The sequence below is a fragment of the Antechinus flavipes genome, chromosome 4, assembly GCF_016432865.1.
Source record: "Antechinus flavipes isolate AdamAnt ecotype Samford, QLD, Australia chromosome 4, AdamAnt_v2, whole genome shotgun sequence".
NCBI classification, from domain to species: domain Eukaryota; kingdom Metazoa; phylum Chordata; class Mammalia; order Dasyuromorphia; family Dasyuridae; genus Antechinus; species Antechinus flavipes.
Window position 1 is genome coordinate 385,417,073 of NC_067401.1, and position 11,886 is coordinate 385,428,958.

Sequence of the window (11,886 nt, forward strand, 5' to 3'; positions counted from 1 at the left end):
TTCAAATAAAATTATTCTAGTCATTATGCTATTTCTGTGGTCCATCTTCCCTTTTTTATTTTTTCCAGTAACTTGCTTAAATTATTCAAGGTTAAACCTTAATTGTTTGACTTATGGTTTTTTTCCTCATTAGTATTCTTTCTTTTTATTTATTAGAAATTTTAATCTTAGCTCTGACAAATTGATAGTCCAACTGTACACAAACAGCTGACTCAGCTATGACCCCCTAATCACAAGAAGTCTTTTCTTGTCTGTTAAAATGTAGGTAATTTTATTCTTTATGATGTTAGTTGGTACTTGCCATGTTCAATGCTTAAAATTTTCTTTTTCTGAAGACAGTATTCATAATACAAATTCTTGAGTGTTCATAGTTTAAAGGCCTTGGCTTTTCTCATTTCTTTCTCCTGATTAATATTTTTTCCACATATTTCTCCCTATGCTACCCTTTTCCCACCTTTGCATTGATTTCACCAGTACAATGTTTATATTGATTTTATTTGGAGGGTCTTATTGAGTTTGTCATTAAATTTCTCTACAACTTAATCCTTAGCAACTGATATTGGCCAATAAGCTGTGATTATTTCCATAATTGTCTTTTTGCAAATATTTATCATTGGTATAGCAGAATGGAATAATCAATCCCTTGAAATAATATTTCTTGTAATCTTGGAGCAAACAATAAAATCCACTCTGCCAACTCTTTGCCTCTCGAAGGAGTCTTTATAAGCCATCTTTCCAATATATTTACACATTAGTCATTGGCCAAGGATATTATATTTGGAATACTAATCATCAACATTAATCTACTGTCTAAAATATGTCTAAAGTTATTAGCACCCTCTCATCCCTTTCATTTCACTCTGTCACCATTACTGCAGAAATGAAAGGGCACTGCTACAGAAATATAAATCATTTAAAATTTTTCTTTTATTTCATGGGTTGCCAAAAAGATTTGACTATTAGTATCCTATATGTTATATCCTTGATTAATAAAGAATTATTGAACATATTGGAAGGATGGTTCCCAGGTACTCCTTGGAGAAGCAAAGAAGGGAGCTAGCATAATAGGTTTTGCTATTTTCCTTAAAGCTATAAGCTTTATAAGCAAGCCATGAACTTTTTAAAATTCTGATTCTGTCATCCAATATGTTAGCTTTCTCTCTCAGTTTCCTGACATCTAGAAACATGATAATCCTGCCATCTATGTCTTAATCCAAGTCATTCATAAAATTGTTGATAGAACAGGGCCCAAGATAGAGCCATGACTCATTCCCATTAGCAACTTCTCTCCAGGATGATGAGAGTCCATTAGTCACCATTTTATGGGTTTAATCATGCAAGCAATTATGAATTCAGCTCTCTATACTGTAACCCAACTCACATCTCTCTTTTCTATATGAATATTGTGAAAGACTCTTGCATGATTTGTTATACAATGTAGCATGTCCCTGATCAACTAAATTAATGACTCTGTCAAAGGAAGGAAGGAAGGAAAGAAGAAAGAAAGGAAGGAAGTATTCATAAATACTGATAGTGGTTGCAGTCAAACTTTTAGGGACCTTATTTGCTTCTTTTTGAAATTGTGAAGAAAGAATGAAGTGTACTGGTCATTCCTTAGTTATCATAGTCATACCACAAGACAAGTCTCTATTTTTAATTTTTTTAAACATACATTTCTTTGTTGACAGCTCTTTACTCCAGATCTTCACAGTTCCTCATTGGCTTGCAGGCTGCTTAACCTATCTTTTGACCTCTGGGCAATATGTAATTTTAATTCTTCAGAAATAATATTCTTTGACTTGAGGTTCTCTGACAGAATATTGATAGTAAAAAAATAGGCCTTTGTTTCTTACAGAAGTTTGGGGTCAATAAAGGATTGTTGTAATTTCCCAAGGACAATCCATTCTGCTCTTCAATTCCTGTTCATTTCTTGTCTCTTGTCTCATCTTTGATTCTTGTCTTGTCATTGGCAAAAGCCAGTGTTTGCCAGATATACATATCTATGTATGCCTATAAATATATATTTCACATATGTGTATATATGTACATATACATGGATATGTGCTAGTATATATGCATATGGGTAAATGTACAAGTATATATACACACATATATGTGTACATATTGATAAATAAACTCTACAGGTTATTTATCTAACTACATGTTAATCTAACTACATTGACAACACGAGGCATCTTCATCCACTTATTTTTTCCAATGTGGATAATCTAGCCAAACTCTTTTTTTTCTTTTTTTAGTGATTACTGATATGATCAAAGAGGTTCTGCATGTTTCTAGGGCTTGATGTAATCTAAAGAGGAGCCTCTGAAAGTTCTTACCATTTATAAGAAATTCTTCAACTTGGACTCTGAATTAGATCACCTTCTAATTGTAAAGTATAAATTTTAATAAGCTTTTCTATCCTTATTTCATAACCCATCTCATTAATGATCTAAGAAGGATTGTCCTTTGTCATTGAGTTGAATAAATTATGCTTGTTCATTGGCTGAACTTTTGAGAAATCTTAAGTAAGTCTGATGATGTCACCTTGTTGGAAGAAGACCTTTAATATATTTTGAGCTACAAAAATGCTATTAAATAATAGTCAACAAACAATAAATACAGTGGAACCTTGTATTGGCTACATCTTTTGGTCAATTCTACAATGGTCAAAACATGATACAAACTATCACATGAAAAAACCTACCTGTTTCCTTTAATACTCTCACCAAGATGATGATAACGGTATAAAATATAGTAGGAAAAGAGAATACCATGATGTAATACAAGGAATTGAACAACAAAATGAATATGAGAGAAAAAGGAAAATCAAGGAGTTTGATGATGTGAAAAAAAAATGAAAGTTTAAGAAAGTTTAAGTATCAATGAGAAGGGAAAATAGTATTCAATAGCAGTGCTTTGGAAGACATTGGGTAGGAAAAGGAATAGATATTTGTATGTCTGCAAAATTCATTTCCTTTCTCGAGATTCTCAAGTCCATCAACTGAAAAGTAGGTTAGACTTTATTTATTTATTTAATTAATTTTTTTTATTTAATGTTATTTTCTGATTTAATAGTCTATAATTCTATATATATACACCTATGTGTGTACATATATACACACACATACAATTCTAAATAGATATATAACCTTCAATAAGACATATTACATTTCTGAGCCTTGGTTTTCTCATGTATACAAGAAAGTTGAACTATAATTTCTAAGGCAATAGAATCCTCCCTCCCTTTACTCTGAATTACATGAAATCCTTTCTTGTAAAGTCTGAGGAAATGTTGAATGATGATTCCTAATATTTTCTTCATTATTTGTTATGAATTCTGAAATACCATGGTTACTTTCTCCACAATTTTCCAACATTTTCACTTCCACAATTAATTCCTTTTTATGAGTTTTTCCTTTCTTTGTGTCTCAATGTCAACATTTGCAAAAATAAAGAACTTGCAGATTAATTCTACAGTCCTTTGTAGTTACAAGGTTCCCAAATCCCATAATGGCAGTCTTTGAAGTTATTTATTAACATCTTGACTAGAAGCTGGCAGATCTGATTCTTGTCATCTGTACCAACTTCATAGGATTTGAGGGAAAAGGAACAATAGAATGAGATATCAAAATGCTTTTTATAAAGGGCTAAATGCTTCTTTCAACATATTTATTGTTGTAATTACAAATTACTAATTTTACCACTATTTAATATGTATGATGACAATGGTGATAATGATGATGAAGAATTCTTATTGTAGCTTAGTTCTAATTGGGGGGCATAAATATATTCATTATTTCTTCCTTCTACTTAGCAATTTGCCAAATATTTTTGGATGCCTACTATACATCTAGCTCAGGCAAGTGCTCTGAGTAATACAAAAAAGTGCATGACAAAGTTTCTGTCTTCCCAAGAAGTTTACAGTCTAGCATTAGTGATACAGGATAGGAACAGGACCTATGATTTCATTAGAATAGGAAACTCTCTCCCTCAATATAGATCAGCATCTTCTCTAACCTATAGTCTCTTAGACAGTTGACTTGGAAAGTAAATTTCAAATGGTATGTGATTAACTAATAGAGGGTAGAAAGATGGGTTGTAGTCTACCTTTCTTCCTACTGCTGATTCTGCCCCACCCCCATGATACCTACATCCTGTCTGCTGATCAGAACATTCATGAGTTATATATTCCAAAGCAATAGATGATGACTAACTTTCCCCACCTTTTTCATCTTTTGATGAGAAAGAGTGAGTAATACAAAAAAACCAAAATAGATAACTTTCAATTATATTACCTTTCTCTCTCTCTCTCTTTCTCTCTCTCTCTCTCTCTCTCTCTCTCTCTCTCTCTCTCCATATATATTATATATTATTGTATTACATATGTTATATATTTTGTTAAGTGCTTGCCACGTACAAAGGACTATATTAAGAACTGGAGATATCTATAGAAATGTAAAATAGTCCCGACTCTCAAAAAAAAATCACATTTTAAAGTAGAAGACACATATAAGGAAGATTTCAACTGAAACTCCAGTGAACAAGTCCCATGGTCCTTAGGGTACAGGGACAAAACAGATGGCAATGGTTAATGTCGTTCCACTGATAAAAATCATATCAGTTTCTGGTGAGCACTTTCATAATATCAAAGACTTTGGTGGCAAGGACTTTCTTTTCTGGGTGGGTCTTCAGCATCCATGTCTGTGTAGCACCTGCAGGAGTAGTTGCCAGGCAGCCTCTCTACTGGTGTTGCTTCCCAGAATAATGGTTGAGGGCACTGAGCTGGAAGTTTGCTATTCCCAAGACTTTTGGGTTCAAATTTTTAGGTTGTCTCCAGCAGAGATTCCATTCATTATTCCATGCTATACATACCCCTAAAATAGGAAATGCATGATACAGTCCTAGGAAATTCAGAGGAAGAACTCAATGAAGATTAAAATATGAAACGAGAATCCATCTCTTTTCCCAAGTTCCAGGTGTAGTGGGTCTAGAAGTGGGGTGTGAGGAGCTTCTTTGGGTGCATTTGCTGCAGATAGACTATGGCACTATGTTTTCTGAGAGGGAATTGAAGGTGTAGGAAATCAGCTGGAGTAATTGGATGAAGTAGGGATGAAATAGGAGAGAGGGCAAGGAGTAAGAAATGTACGGAAGACATTGCCCCTTATACAACTGCATAGAACACTTGAGGGTGAAGGAATTACAGGGAAATGAGTATGAACCACTACATAGAATTCCCAATCCCTATATTTTTGCCTGCCTGCATTTTTGATTTCCTTCACAGGTTAATTTTACACTATTTCAGAGTCCGATTCTTTTTGTACAGCAAAATAACTGTATGGACATGTATACATATATTGTATTTAACATCTACTTTAACATATTTAACATGTTTTGGTCAATCTGCCATCTGGGGGAGGAGATGGAGGGGAAGGAGGGGAAAAGTTGGAACAAAAGGTTTTGCAACTGTCAATGCATTAAAATTACCCATACATATAACTTGTAAATAAAAAGCTATAATAATAATAAGAAGAAGAGGATGAAGGAGTTAAACAAAATCTGCTCATCTGGGCCCAGGGCCTAATTTTCTGGACTGTTCTAATGACTCACAGGTTGGGCAGCTGAAATAACCTTTACATAGTCATAATGAGGGTGGGGGCAACATGGGTTTTGTTCTAGCAGCAAGCTTGCTAAAATTAAGATGCTAATAACACTTATAGTCCTTCAGCAGCTTCCAAACAGTGGAGCTTAGTACTTAGTTAACATGGGAAGGCATCAGGTGCCACACCCAGATGGGCTCCTTCTTCCCCCACCTTTTTTTGCATGTATTCTGCATGACTTTATGCTACAACCACCTACTAGCCTGGGACGGTTGTAACCCTCAGAGCCTTGGTGGCTTACCAGAGCTCAGCCATCATGGGTTGCTTCACACTTATATATGTAAACATTAGAATGTAAGGTCCTTAGGGACAAAATCCATCTGGCAGTTGTCTTCATATCCTCAGTGACCAGCACAGTAACTGGCCCATAGGAGCTACTTAATCATGTCAAATGAGATGATGAATATAAGTAGTTTGTAAGCTTTGAAGTACTAAATATTATTATATTATTAGTGTTGAACAATTAATATAATAAATTACTCATTAATTATTATTAAGTAATTTATAAAATTACTTATAATTTGTAAATACTTATAAATGATTGTTGACTGAATAGAAGCTCTCTGAGGGAAGACACAATGACTTTATTTTCTTTATATTCCTGGTGGTGTCCTCTCATAGTAGTTGCTAAATAAACCTAATGGGAAAAGGGAGAGAGGTAGAGAACCGCAAACAAGGACAAGGAAAGAGGATTCATAATTCTCTAGGCTGCAGAGATAATAATCAGGAAATAACAGACCTTTGACCTACATCAGTAAACTCTCCACCATTTGCACCTTCTTTTGCTTTTTTAACTCCATTCTCACCCCATCCATTTTGTTGTTGTTCAGTTACATCTAACTCTTCATGTCTCCTTTTGGGGTCTTTGTGACAAAGATACTGGAGTAGTTTGCCATTTCCTTCTCTAGCTCATTTTACAAATGAGGCAAGCAAAATTAAGTGATTTCCAACCCCATTTGGAATTTTTTTGCCAAAGATATTGAAATGGTTGGCCATTTCTTTCTCCAGCTCATTTTACAATTAAGGAAACTGAGGCAAATATGAAGTGACTTGTATAGGTCACAGTCAGAAAGTGTTAGAGCTCAAATTTGAGCTCAGATTTTCCTGACTACAGGACTGGCATTCTAGTCACTATGCTGTCTGGCTGCCTTACCTGACTCATTCATTACCTAACCTACAATTCAGCCTCCTTCATAACCTCTGTTAAATTGAGGTTTGCCTAATGAGGGACAATGAATTCTAATTAAAAGAATATTAGTCCTGAAGAGATTTACCTTCAAACCCCAGCTCCAACCTTCACAAATCTATGTGACTATGGGCAAGTCATGGAACTTTCCTTAGCTTCAGTCTCATCAATACCCAACTCAGAGTTTTGGGGAGGAAAATACTTCCAAGTGGTATAGAGACATGAAACGTTATTAATTGACGAGACAAGCCAAGTGGATTGTACATGGAGTGAGTAGTGAGCTTACAGTACAGAGAAGTGAGATTCATAGGTCTCAAAGCTGAGCAACATCCCCCCACCCCAACACACACACACACACACACACACACACACACACACACACCACTCAAGTCTGGGCAACCCACTAGATCACATGCACTCAGGCTCCCTCCCTAGCTGAGGGGAAAAGGAGCAGCCAGAGACCAAAACCACAATCCTGCTAGCTCCTCTTCAAGTCCCTCCTCTTCTTCTTTCCAGGCTCATAGCTGTTGAGCTCTGGCACCAGTCAATCTCAAAGGGGGAGGAATTAGCCTCCTCCCCCTTCCTGGGCCCCCTGCTTTTTTTCAGAAAAAGGACAGAGAATAACAACCTTCTCCTCCCCCATTCTGGTTACATGTGGCAGCCATCTGTAGCTGGGGTCACTTTGGACCTGCCCATCAATAAGTATCCTTCCTCCATCCCAGCCTGATACCATCAGACCTCTACTTCTTCTTTTTTTAACCTCTCCAGGTTATTTTTTTATTAAAGCTTTTTTTTTTTAACAAAGCATAGGAATGGGCAGTTTTTCCAACACTGACTCTTGCAAAACCTTTTGTTCCAAATCTTCCCCTCCTTCCCCCCACTCCCTCCCCTAACTGGCAGGTAATCCCATACATGTTAAATATTTTTGAAATACATGTTAGATCCAACATATGTATACATATTTATATAGTTATCTTGTTGAACAAGAAAAATTAGATCAGCAATGATAGACAGAAGCAGCTACACCCAAAGAAAGAACACTGGGAAATGAGTGTGAAGTACTTGCATTTTTGTTTTCTTCCCAGGTTATTTTTACCTTCTGAATCCAATTCTCCCTGTGCAACAAGTGAACTGTTCGGTTCTGCACACATATATTGTATCTAGGATATACTATAACATATTTAACATGTATAGAACTGCCTGCCATCTAGGGGAGGGGGTGGAGGGAGAGAAGGGAAAAGTTGGAACAGAAGTGAGTGTAAGGGATAATGTTGTAAAAAAAATTACCCATGCATATGTACTGTCAATAAAAAGTTATAATAAAAAAGAAACAAAAGAAAAATCAGATCAAGAAGGAAGAAAAAGAAAAACTGAGAAAGAAAACAAAATGCAAGCAAATAACAACAGAAAGAGTGAAAATGCTCTGTTGTGTTCCACACTCTGTTCTCATGGTTTTCTCTCTGGGTGTAGATGGCTCTCTTCATCACTGAACAAATGGAAGTGGTTTGAATCATCTTGATGTGGAGAAGAGCCACATCCATCAGAATTGATCGTTGAATAGTCTTGTTGCTGTGTATAATGATCTCCTGGTTCTGCTCATCTCACTCAGCATCAGTTCATTTAAGTCTCTCCAGACCTTTCTGTATTCATCCTGCTGATCATTTCTTACAGAACAATAATATTCCATCACATTCATATACCACAACTTATTCAGCCATTCTCCAATTGATGGGCATCCATTCATTTTCCAGTTTCTAGCCATTACAAACAGGGCTGCCACAAACATTTTGGCACATACAAGTCCCTTTCCCTTCTTTAGTATCTATTTGGAGTGTAAGCGCAGTAGAAACACTGCTGGATCAAAGGGTATGCACAGTTTGATAACTTTTTGAGCATAGTTCCAAATTGCTCTCCAGAATGGGTAGATCCATTCACAACTCCACCAATAATGCATCAGTGTCCCAGTTTTCCCACATTCCCTCCAACATTTGTCATTATCTTTTCTGACAGGTGTGTAGTGGTATCTCAGAATTATCTTAATTTGCATTTCTCTGATCAATAGTGATTTAGAGCTCCTTTTAATGTGGCTACAAATAGTTTCAATTTCTTCATCTGAAAATTGTCTCTTCATATCCTTTGACTATCAATTGGAGAATGGCTTGAACTATTATAAATTTGAGTCAGTTCTCTATATATTTTAGAAATGAGGCCTTTATCAATCCTTTGGATGTAAAAATGTATTCCCAGTTTATTGCTTCCCTTCTAATTTGTCTGCATTAATTTTGTTTGTACAAAAACTTTTTAACTTAATATAATCAAAATTATCTATTTTGTGATCAATAATGATCTCTAGTTCTTCTTTGGTCACAAATTCTTTCCTCTTCCATAGATCTGGGAGGTAAACTATCCTATGTTCTTCTAATTTGTTTATATAATTCTTTATCAGACCTCTACTTCAAATAAAATATTTCAAACTATGAGCATCCTCAGAAAAAAAATTAGCTTCCAAGGCCTCTCTTCTTCATTCAGCTTTGACACCCCCATCCTGGGGTAATCTTAACATTTGCATTCAGAGTTGGTAAACAATCCATTCACACCCATGCAATTTTAAGTTTTAAAATGGATTTTCTATGGCTTTTGCCTATATTTCATATTCAATTGGGAGGATTCTGAGAGAAGCTACTGTGTCACCCTATTGGACCAATTTCCTCATCAAATCATGAGTTCCCTAAGAACCACATCCTGTGCTTTCTCACATCATATTGGCAGCAGCTTCTTTCAGAAAAGGGACAAAAATGTAACTAGGTATATTTAGCCTGGGACAAAACAGTTGATGTAAGGGGGAAAGAGAAAGCATGGGGGACTATTCCCCTGAAGAAAGCTGCTATTGCTATCATCTTTCATTCTTGAAGAGCTGGGATGGCATGGGGCTGTTTATAGTGCAAATCATCAGAGGATTGAGATAAATTGTGTCCCAGGGGGGAGAAATCACTCTCTTTCTCCTACATCAAGAAATGGGAAAAGTCCTTCCCCTTCCCCAACCTTGTCAATACCCTGGAGAAAGAGTTCCGGCAAGCAGAAACAGTTATTGCGAATAATAACAGCAAGAAGGTGAAATGATCAACCATGAAAGGCTTGATTCGTCTCAGAAATTCAGTGATCCAAAGCAATCCCAATAGATTTTGGATAGAAAACGCCATCTCCATTCAGAAAAAGAACTAAGGAGATTGAATGTAAACCAACACATACTATCTTCACTTCTTTTTTGTTTTTTTGTTTTTTTATCTCTCCCATGGTTTTCCCCATTTGCTCTGATTTTTCTCTAGCAACATAATTCATAAAACAATATAGATTAAAAATAAATAAACTGTGTTAATTATGGTTTGGGGAAGAAATTTTATCTCCCCATTAGAATGGGAACTTCTTAAAGGTAAGACTTGTATCTTTTCCTTCCATTTCTCTCAGTTTCCAGAAGGATCTTCCCGCTAGGCAGAGTGCTTGATGCTTGATTGCATATATAAATATATAAATATAAATCGGGTGATGATAAATGCCTGAGTGGTTCTGCACCAAACAGAACTTACCTTACCTTCCTCTTTCTACATCCTCATCTCCCGCCCTCCAACCCCATTAGCTACCGGTCAAACACAGATTACACCAACAGATCAGTTAAAGGGATCTGCCCACACAGCCTGACCTCAAGCACACACACACAAAAATGGGATAAAGACATTTTCATGGGCGCTCAGTTGCAGAAAAGGCACTGGAATGATGAAGAGGTATTGTTACGAGTCTGCTTTGCCAAGAGACAGTTTGTTTCCTTTTTGGTGTTTACACTGGCTATGAAACTGTCAGCTGGAAAGCCAAGTCAAGAGAGAGAATAACAGAGACCACAAGGAGTCGGAGAAGAAGGCTGATGCTGTCCCCATCCCTCTCTCCCCTGGCTGAGCCGGGGTCTCCATCTCACCAGCACGGCTGGAAGCCAAGACTTGATGTCCCTTCTCATTGGCCAGTCTCCTGCACTAGATTTGTGACTTACACTGTGTTTTGCCCATGTTAGACAGCTCCTGAATGGCACCTTGCAGGATGTCTCAAGCTGAATTATATTGGAGCTGCAGAATACAGAAGTCTAATGTCTGAAGTTGAAATTTATGGAATCTACAGGAAATCTACTCTCCTGGAGGGGGTGGGAATGGAGAGAATTAGTAACTTGAATCCCACTTTCTCCCACTCTGCTCATCATCCTGGTCTCAATGTGTACCTGACCTTGAAATTGGGAAAACATGAAATGGCATTCTGCCTGGTCCTAGCATTTACAAAATTTGGTTATGTTGATCTCAGGCCCACAAATCAGGGTGTCCTAGTCCCCCAAGGGGAGAGGAGCAGCAGGTTGGAGACTCCCATGCTAGAGCTATAGCATGCAGTCAGAGGAAATCTGGGATCCCTGTCTAAGCCAAGCCACAGAATAAAGACAAAAAGCAAAACATGTTTTTTGGAGAAGGTCATAGGGCAGCTTTGGCTGTTTGCTTCCTGGCCCTCAAAACACTGAGCAGACTAGCTCTCAGCCATCTGCCCAGGCACAGGGAAAGAGTAAAGGAAAGGGGGGCTGCCATCCTCGCCAATGCGAGTGATTCATCTCTTCTTTTAAAATGCCCAGAAACAACCCCTACCCTTACTCTGCCCCAAGGTGGAAGTTCTTTCTTCTACCTAACTACTCCTCCTTATGCTGCAGTTCAATCCCTTTATTCTCTACCGTCTTCCTCAGTGGAGGAAGGACTGCCAGCAGACATCTCGACAGAATGCTTTGAGCTCCTTAGAGACAGGTACTATGTACACACAGCCCGCTGTTATTAGCACCATTATGTTATTAGCATTACTCATCCTGCCAGGCCACCTTCTGAATTGCAGTAGCTCTCTGGGCAGGCAGCCACCTTCCCTTCTGTTTATTCTACAGAGAAAGGAAAAAGGGATAGGGAGTGGGGAGCAAGGAGGGAGATGAGGAGGAGGAGGGTGAGAATGAGAAACCCCTTCAGTAGAGGA